The following is a 9,606-nucleotide window of genomic DNA, read 5'->3' as shown; positions in this document are numbered from 1 at the left end:
GTGTTGGATCGCTGGAGTGTTTTTATTTAAATGCTTTTAAAAGACGTTCAGTCATGTATTATTCTCAGTCGGGTAAGTTAGCTCGGATCCGTGAAAGCTCGTCTGTGTAACACCCCAGATAGCACACATACGTTGGGCCGACGTGGTCCCGACTTACAAAATTCCATCGGCGCGATGTCGCTCCGAGGTCGTTTGCTAATCGGCAAGACGTCGCCGCGATGTCGGCATTTGATCGCAAATGCTCTCCGGCCGACATTCGGCCGATGCAGCTTTAAATCCCGGCTGCTCGGCGTGGGCGCGGTTCACCGGCGTTTCGCTCATTCCTATTCTAACGTACCACCCGCGGCAGGAGCCGCTGGTTTATAATAAAACAATACACAGGACACCACTCTCAATAACGGTTGCTTGTTTATTAACATTTTCAAGGCAGACATTAAACATACAAATACATTTACATTTATCAGATATATTTGTATCAAAAGTGACATACAAATGAGAATCATTCACTCTTTCAAAGATTAACCACAGCATTTGCAGTAAAACCATAGTAAAAACTAAATCAATATTTTTACTACAATAACCGTTTAACAATGACTGTTGCATTAAAACCACAGTAAGTACAAAACTAACCATTACTATAGTATTTGCAGTAAAACCATAGCAACCACATTTATTATGATTTTAAAAAACTATGGTTACTACAGTCATGCTTACCACAGTTTTACTTTAGTATTACTACAATTCAACTATAGTAGAACCATGGCATCAAAACCTTATGAACCAAAAAAAAAAAAAAAAAAAACTTGTTTACTACACTTATAGTTGCTACAGTTTTGCTATTGAAAAACCATGGTTAACTGCTCTATAATTATATACACATTTCATAATACTTCTCATTTCAAAGTAGGTTTACAGAAAATGCATTTTTCCAAGGTTACAATGTAAATAAAAAAAAAAAACTTTAATCAGCCAGAGGTGACTGAGACTTACTGGGAAAGATCTTTTAGCAACAAAGAAATGTCCATATGACAGCATCTCAAAGATAAAGGTAATTATCTATTTTCATTGCCACATCAGAATCTAATCTATCTTCATGGCAAAAACCAATGTACAATATTACAAGAGCTACATGAACACAAAATAAAAACTGAGCAAACACTACAGCAGTTAAAATGTTTTAAGTTATATGATACAAATTTTAAAATCTTTTATGATAAAACATTACTAAAGTCTCCAGTGAAGTGTTCAGTTAAACACAATCATTTAACATTATTAAAGGGTAAGGTCAACAATGTTCAATCCACTTTGTATGTTACAAAGTTGTTAATATATGTAAAAGATTTCTCTGAGATCCCCAGTTTATTTATGAGCAAAACTCTGCTGCATGACGGAAAACGCAGTATTTTGTCATTTTGTTGATGCAAAAAGTGTTTTTGTCAAAATTCATAATTTCATTATGAGTCATCCTGCAGAGTGTTGCTTATAAGTAAAAAGGGATTTATAGGTAAACAGATTTACAGATATTAGAAACACTGCAATAATACAAAGCGGCTTGAAAATGTATACCCTTAAAGGCAATATAAGGATAATATTTCACAGTTTTGTATGTCCATGTACAGCTGGCATCATCTGAAGACTTGAGTGTTGCCGTCTTCTGAAGTCTTCACAAGTAAGGCTGGATCTGATCTTGAACTGGTGTAACCTCTGGTAACCTTGGGATGGGCATCCAGAGAAAGAAACAGGAAAGCAAAAGGAGAAAGATTAGCATAGCAGCTTTTCATATTATTTCAGACAAAGGATGATTTATTTAAATTACATATAATTGTAGTGCAATGTTTTGAGATGTGTTATGTGAATGCTTGGCTAAAAATGTGTATTTTTATTTAATTTAAACAAAAAGATTGTACCTGACCCCTGGACATTATCAGGAAGACTATTTTAAAGTTAAGGAATAAAATACAAAAAATGTGCTTATATACTTTAGTGGACTTTGATACATTCTCACTATTATCAATAGTCCAGAGTTTTGTAACCTCATTAGAGGCCAAATACTATCGCTGCTGTTGCCCGTATTTGTGTTTATTGTGATCTGGTTTAATCACAATAAGAATTTTTATAGAACCCTTGGTAAATATATTATTTGCCCTCAGTATTCAGGGAACAGACACGGAATGGACTACATATGCCACAGTATAATTTTAAGGGTTAGTTCACCCAAATATGAAAATTCTGTCATTAAGTCCTCACTCTCATGTCATTACAAAACTGTAAGACCTTTGTTCATCTTAAAAACACCAATTAAGATGTTTTGGATGAAATCTGAGAGCTTTCTGACCCTGCATATACAGCAAGGGCCCTGACACGGTCAAGACACAGAAGGGTAGTAAAAGCATTATTAAAATAGTCCATGTGACATCAGCGATTCAACCTTCATTTTATGATGCTACGAGAGTACCAATTTAGTTTCTTTTGTGCACAAAATTACTCTCAGAGTTTCATAAAACTACAGTAGAACCACAGATGTCACATGGACAATGTCAACAATGTCATTACTACCCTTCTCTGTCTTGGTGGTACCCTTGCTGTCTATGCAGGGTCAGAAAGCTCTTGGATTTTATCAAAAATATCTTAAATTGTGTTCAGAAGATGAAAGGAGGTCTTACGGGTTTGGAACAACATTAGCGTGAGTAATTAATGACAGAATGTTCATTTTTAGGTGAACTAGCCCTATAAGTGGGAGGTACATCATAACTGTAATGTGCACTTCCTTTCAAAAGTTTACTTCTTTGAAATAAGACACTTCTGCTCACCAAGGCTGCATTTATTTGATCAAAAATGAAGTAAAAACAATAATATTGTAAAATATTATTACAAATTAACAGATTTTTGTGAATATATTGTGAACTTAATTTCTTTTTATCAAAGCTGCATTTTCAGCATCTTTACTCCAGTCTTCAGTGTGACATGATCCTTCAGAAATCATTCTAATTTGGTGATTTGCTGCTGAAAAAACATTTTTAATGTCTAATTATCAATGTCTTATCATTATCAATTATCAAAAGTTAAAGGAAACTAAATAAATGCTGTAAATGAAAAAAAAGAAAAAATATATATATATTTTTATTCATCAAAATATCCTCTTGCTTAAACTCAAACACATGATTAATGATTTCTGAAGGATCATGTGACCCTGAAGACCGGAGTAAAGATACTGAAAATGTAGCTTTGCATCACAGAAATAAATTAGTTCTCTAACTATATTAAAATAGAGAACAATCATTTTAAATTATATTAAATTTACAATATTACTGCTTAACTGTATTATTTATCAAAATACACAAAGCTGTGGTGGGCAGAAGAAACTTTACCATACCAAAACTTACGAAACAGTAGTGTATGTTTGATATTTTACTTACTAGATCATTGGTTTACAGTACTTTGGAGAAGAAGGTTCACTCTGAGTCTGCTGATCTGCCACAGGCCATCATCATGGAAGAATCTAGGAACAAAACATGCAATTTGTCACAGAGACCACAATATTTAGTATGCAGTTGCTGGTTTATTAGAAGGTTAAACAAGTTAAAGTACAGGTACAATGCAGAAAAAAAGAATACATAATATACTACAATTATATAACAATATGTTTTTAGTGTTAAGTAGTTACATTTGGATGTGAAAAGCTTCTTAAAATTACTATAATAAATATTAATTTAGCAAAATAATTTAACAGACACATGGTTATATAGGTTAAATATATTGTGTGAAAAATGCATATTAAGTTATTTTTATGAGCTTCTTCGGTTCACCTGTATTTCCTGCTTCTGTCAGCAGCTCTATTCAGACATTTTGAAACCTTGGAGCTTCCCTTCTGTTGTGGAGGCTTTATTTCTGTCATCCTGAAAGAACATATTTTGTCAGTATGTGTTTACCTTACAAGATCAAGAAGCATTTTCACTTGTTTTCAGCCATTTAGGTTCAATAAATGAGCCTACTTCCAATAACCCACAGACAATCTGTCAGCAAAAAAAATAAATAAATAAAAATAAAAAAAATTCATAAACAAGAGCTCAATCTCTAGAGTTAGCATACCTCATCTGTGAGATGCTAACGAACTTTTTCGAAGACATTAAACCATTTCTACTAAGTAAATATTCAACAGAAACGAGTCAATTACAAGTAAGGAACAGTTATATGTAATACTTGTGTGATTTTAAGCACTAAACTTACCTAAAAGCAGCGACGACGACGACAACAGCACCGAGAGACGGAGTTTTGTGTCAGGTGTCTTGCTGCCGCCCCGTTTCCATGGCAACCTCTCCAGCGTAAACTTAGATATTCAACATATTAAAATACGTCAAAGTCACGCAGTATTTACAAAAGTAAACATCTAGAATTGAATCATTACATTATTAATCTAGTTTCATTTAATCATTATCCAATCATGAATTTAAAACAGATTTTTAGTTTAAAAAGGAACCGCAACAATAACGTTAGCATGGCTCACCATAGAGACGGAGACTTTCTGGCAGCCTGTAACAGAGTGAAAAACACGACGAAAAACGTTAGTTAGGACAAAGCAGTGTAACACTATTGAAATAAAAACTAAAAACAAACTCTGAACTAAGCTTTTTGCTGCTCAGCGTCTAGCTCGTCCCCTCAGAAAAACTACTGGAAACACAGTAATCCGTTAACGTTAGCTTAACAAGTAAAAGTTATTTGGAAATGAGCCCAATTCTCAAGTTGGGCTCAAGGCAAAGTCTTTTTACCTGTACTACAGTGCACCAAGCGCCTTATTAGTTATAAAGTGTCACGGAATTAACAAAATAATATATTTTTTCCAATTTAACTCAAGTGAAAACTTACCTGAAAGCCACGGATGTCGCCGGAGGTGTAGCCATCTTTCTGGTGGGTTGCTAAGAGACGAATAACCGTACAAATTCAAACAGAAAAGTGCGGCATCGGCCTTTTGTCGTGAGCCGACTCAGAGCCGATGTTTGATGAGCTGGCAAAATAGAGCAGTGACTGAATTACACCCGCCTACGCCTGGCCGATCCTTTTTAGATCTAGAGTTTATGAGGCCGACGTTCTGTTCACGGGCCGACGTCGGCCCGACGTATGTGTGCTGTCTGGGACATTTGCTGAAGACAGTGCTTTAACTTTGAAATAAAACAGATCACAAAAGGCTGATTTGTTGATGTGTTCTAATGAGTATTTACAAACAAATCGCTGAAATATATTTATTTTAAAGGCGTTCTAATTCGTGCAATTTATGTTGTTTGTGAGCACATGCACAGAGAGAGTAGCCTAGTGCTGACGGCTTGTATAAGCGCTGAAGGGTGCGAGCTTTTCTTTTACAAGAACTATAAAACCACTGAATTTAACTGTTGATATGTTCTAATGGGTATTTATTTAGAGTTAAATCGCTGTAATAATTAAATTTTTAAGGCGATATTTATTTGTATTTCCACCGATTTCAGAGTGACTGTAAGTGAGAGGTTTGAGTCCCGCCTCTTCAGTCGAGAGGTATTACTGTTAGAGGGCGCATTTTTTCTCAGCCCATGTAATTCATTGGGAAATGTGTCATATTCAAAAATTAATAATAAATCAACTGTAAGTCTGATCAGTCTAAAAAGATATAGCAACTAACTTCAGAGCAGGACCCAGGTATCTGCCAAGTTTGGGGCTTGTGGCATTCAAGCCCTAGGAGGAGTAGCGTTTGTAAATTCGTGTACCATAAGAATAATAACATATAATAATAATAATAATAAGTTTAAATAGCATAACAGTATGTTGGCTCTCCAAGCCAACATAATAAGTTTAAATAGCATAACAGTATGTTGGCTCTCCAAGCCAACATAATAAGTTTAAATAGCATAACAGTATGTTGGCTCTCCAAGCCAACATAATAATAAGTTTAAATAGCATAACAATATGTTGGCTTCTCCAAGCCAACATAATAATAAGTTTAAATAGCATAACAGTATGTTGGCTCTCCAAGCCAACATAATAATAATAATAAGTTTAAATAGAATATCAGTAAGTTGGCTCTCTCAAGCCAACTTAATAATAATAATAAGTTTAAATAGAATATCAATAAGTTGGCTCTCTCAAGCCAACTTAATAAGTTTAAATAGAATATCAGTAAGTTGGCTTTCTCAAGCCAACTTAATAATAATAAGTTTAAATAGAATATCAATAAGTTGGCTCTCTCAAGCCAACTTAATAATAAGTTTAAATAGAATATCAGTAAGTTGGCTCTCTCAAGCCAACTTAATTAGTGTATTTAAAACGTTAAAATGCTTGCTTATTTGTGCTGCATTTTTGTGGAAACGAATAAGCTAGTAAAGACTGTTTCATGAAAATGGTCTCATCGTTTGAACCACGTTAGTTCAACAAAGTACGGCTGTTGTTAAAGACCTCACCAACTAATAACTTCTGCTATTTAACTGATTAGAGTTCTCGAAAAATGCAACTGTATTGAACAGAGCACCTAATCACTCATTTAATATTTTTTTCCCCTGTCATTTCGCTGTATTTTATGTTTGATTTAGCACGGGTTCCCTCTTACGTCATACTCCCTCTTATACTCCAAAGTTCCCTTAGGCATTAGTGCGCATGCGCACTAATCATAAATGGTGCTTTATAGAGGACGCACAAAAATAGTGAATAAAATCATTTATATTCAGGTTAAACGTAGGAAATAGCTTATACTGCATGTTAGCTTGCAAATTATACCCAAGGACATAATTTATTAAGCCATATGTCTTACTAACAGGAAACAATGCCTCTAACCACAGGTCACGTACGAAAAATAATGCCCAGTTTAAGCCATTCCACTCCACTGAAGGGGTGGAGCGGAAAAAATGAAAATAAATACGGCCTTTTAAAATTTAAATGTTCCAGCGATTTCATTCTGTCAACCCCTTAGAACACACCAAGAGCTAATTTCAGGAGTTTGCAAGCAGTTTAATTTAAAACGGAGAGAGCTGCCTTCAGCCAGTGTTTTCTGTTGTACTGACTTGAGAGTCAAGTCTCCGAGCTCTCGGTCTGCGAACTACATCACTAAGCCTCTTTTAAAAGCATTTAAATAAAAACACTCCAGCGACTGTACACAATGTAAACAGAATATCATTTTAAAGAGCTATATTAAGCGCATATGAGCTGTTTTATGTGGTTTACGGATGAGCTTCGGGGCTGGCGTTTCTTCGTCCGTGTTCACAAAACTACATGTTTTAAAGGCATTAAAAATATATAAAATAAAAAAACACTCAAGCAATTGAACAATAATAGTAGATTAGTGTATTTAAAACGTTAAAATGCTTGCTTATTTGTGCTGCATTTTTGTGGAAACGAATAAGCTAGTAAAGACTGTTTCATGAAAATGGTCTCATCGTTTGAACCACGTTAGTTCAACAAAGTACGGCTGTTGTTAAAGACCTCACCAACTAATAACTTCTGCTATTTAACTGATTAGAGTTCTCGAAAAATGCAACTGTATTGAACAGAGCACCTAATCACTCATTTAATATTTTTTTCCCCTGTCATTTCGCTGTATTTTATGTTTGATTTAGCACGGGTTCCCTCTTACGTCATACTCCCTCTTATACTCCAAAGTTCCCTTAGGCATTAGTGCGCATGCGCACTAATCATAAATGGTGCTTTATAGAGGACGCACAAAAATAGTGAATAAAATCATTTATATTCAGGTTAAACGTAGGAAATAGCTTATACTGCATGTTAGCTTGCAAATTATACCCAAGGACATAATTTATTAAGCCATATGTCTTACTAACAGGAAACAATGCCTCTAACCACAGGTCACGTACGAAAAATAATGCCCAGTTTAAGCCATTCCACTCCACTGAAGGGGTGGAGCGGAAAAAATGAAAATAAATACGGCCTTTTAAAATTTAAATGTTCCAGCGATTTCATTCTGTCAACCCCTTAGAACACACCAAGAGCTAATTTCAGGAGTTTGCAAGCAGTTTAATTTAAAACGGAGAGAGCTGCCTTCAGCCAGTGTTTTCTGTTGTACTGACTTGAGAGTCAAGTCTCCGAGCTCTCGGTCTGCGAACTACATCACTAAGCCTCTTTTAAAAGCATTTAAATAAAAACACTCCAGCGACTGTACACAATGTAAACAGAATATCATTTTAAAGAGCTATATTAAGCGCATATGAGCTGTTTTATGTGGTTTACGGATGAGCTTCGGGGCTGGCGTTTCTTCGTCCGTGTTCACAAAACTACATGTTTTAAAGGCATTAAAAATATATAAAATAAAAAAACACTCAAGCGATTGAACAATAATAGTAGATTAGTGTATTTAAAACGTTAAAATGCTTGCTTATTTGTGCTGCATTTTTGTGGAAACGAATAAGCTAGTAAAGACTGTTTCATGAAAATGGTCTCATCGTTTGAACCACGTTAGTTCAACAAAGTACGGCTGTTGTTAAAGACCTCACCAACTAATAACTTCTGCTATTTAACTGATTAGAGTTCTCGAAAAATGCAACTGTATTGAACAGAGCACCTAATCACTCATTTAATATTTTTTTCCCCTGTCATTTCGCTGTATTTTATGTTTGATTTAGCACGGGTTCCCTCTTACGTCATACTCCCTCTTATACTCCAAAGTTCCCTTAGGCATTAGTGCGCATGCGCACTAATCATGAATGGTGCTTTATAGAGGACGCACAAAAATAGTGAATAAAATCATTTATATTCAGGTTAAACGTAGGAAATAGCTTATACTGCATGTTAGCTTGCAAATTATACCCAAGGACATAATTTATTAAGCCATATGTCTTACTAACAAGAAACAATGCCTCTAACCACAGGTCACGTACGAAAAATAATGCCCAGTTTAAGCCATTCCACTCCACTGAAGGGGTGGAGCGGAAAAAATGAAAATAAATACGGCCTTTTAAAATTTAAATGTTCCAGCGATTTCATTCTGTCAACCCCTTAGAACACACCAAGAGCTAATTTCCGGAGTTTGCAAGCAGTTTAATTTTAAACGGAGAGAGCTGCCTTCAGCCAGTGTTTTCTGTTGTACTGACATGAGAGTCAAGTCTCCGAGCTCTCGGTCTGCGAACTACATCACTAAGCCTCTTTTAAAAGCATTTAAATAAAAACACTCCAGCGACTGTACACAATGTAAACAGAATATCATTTTAAAGAGCTATATTAAGCGCATATGAGCTGTTTTATGTGGTTTACGGATGAGCTTCGGGGCTGGCGTTTCTTCGTCCGTGTTCACAAAACTACATATTTTAAAGGCATTAAAAATATATAAAATAAAAAAATAAAAACACTCCAGCGATTGAACAATAATAGTAGATTAGTGTATTTAAAACGTTAAAATGCTTGCTTATTTGTGCTGCATTTTTGTGGAAACGAATAAGCTAGTAAAGACTGTTTCATGAATATGGTCTCATCGTTTGAACCACGTTAGATCAACAAAGTACGGCTGTTGTTAAAGACCTCACCAACTAATAACTTCTGCTATTTAACTGATTAGAGTTCTCAAAAAATGCAACTGTATTGAACAGAGCACCTAATCACTCATTTAATATTTTTTTCCCCTGTCATTTCGCTGTATTTTAT

The 9,606-nt window shown here is 35.0% G+C and overlaps 2 long non-coding RNA genes across 2 annotated transcripts; both read right to left on the bottom strand.

Moving 5' to 3' along the window:
• Window positions 1-389: 389 nt before the first annotated feature.
• Window positions 390-4,085, bottom strand: LOC141290125 (uncharacterized). Its single transcript, XR_012340049.1, has 3 exons — window positions 3,807-4,085; window positions 3,417-3,499; window positions 390-1,712 (listed from the first exon to the last, which is right to left on the bottom strand). It is a non-coding gene; the product is annotated as an uncharacterized lncRNA (long non-coding RNA).
• Window positions 4,086-4,243: 158 nt separating this feature from the next.
• On the bottom strand, window positions 4,244-5,123 carry LOC141289222 (uncharacterized). The gene is made up of 3 exons (XR_012339876.1): window positions 4,864-5,123; window positions 4,505-4,530; window positions 4,244-4,327 (listed from the first exon to the last, which is right to left on the bottom strand). It is a non-coding gene; the product is annotated as an uncharacterized lncRNA (long non-coding RNA).
• Between the last annotated feature and the right edge of the window lie 4,483 nt (window positions 5,124-9,606).

Source organism: Garra rufa, chromosome 17 (genome assembly GCF_049309525.1).
Source record: "Garra rufa chromosome 17, GarRuf1.0, whole genome shotgun sequence".
Classification (NCBI taxonomy): domain Eukaryota; kingdom Metazoa; phylum Chordata; class Actinopteri; order Cypriniformes; family Cyprinidae; genus Garra; species Garra rufa.
Note: the sequence above shows the minus strand (reverse complement) of the source record. Positions and strands in the feature narration are given on the sequence as shown.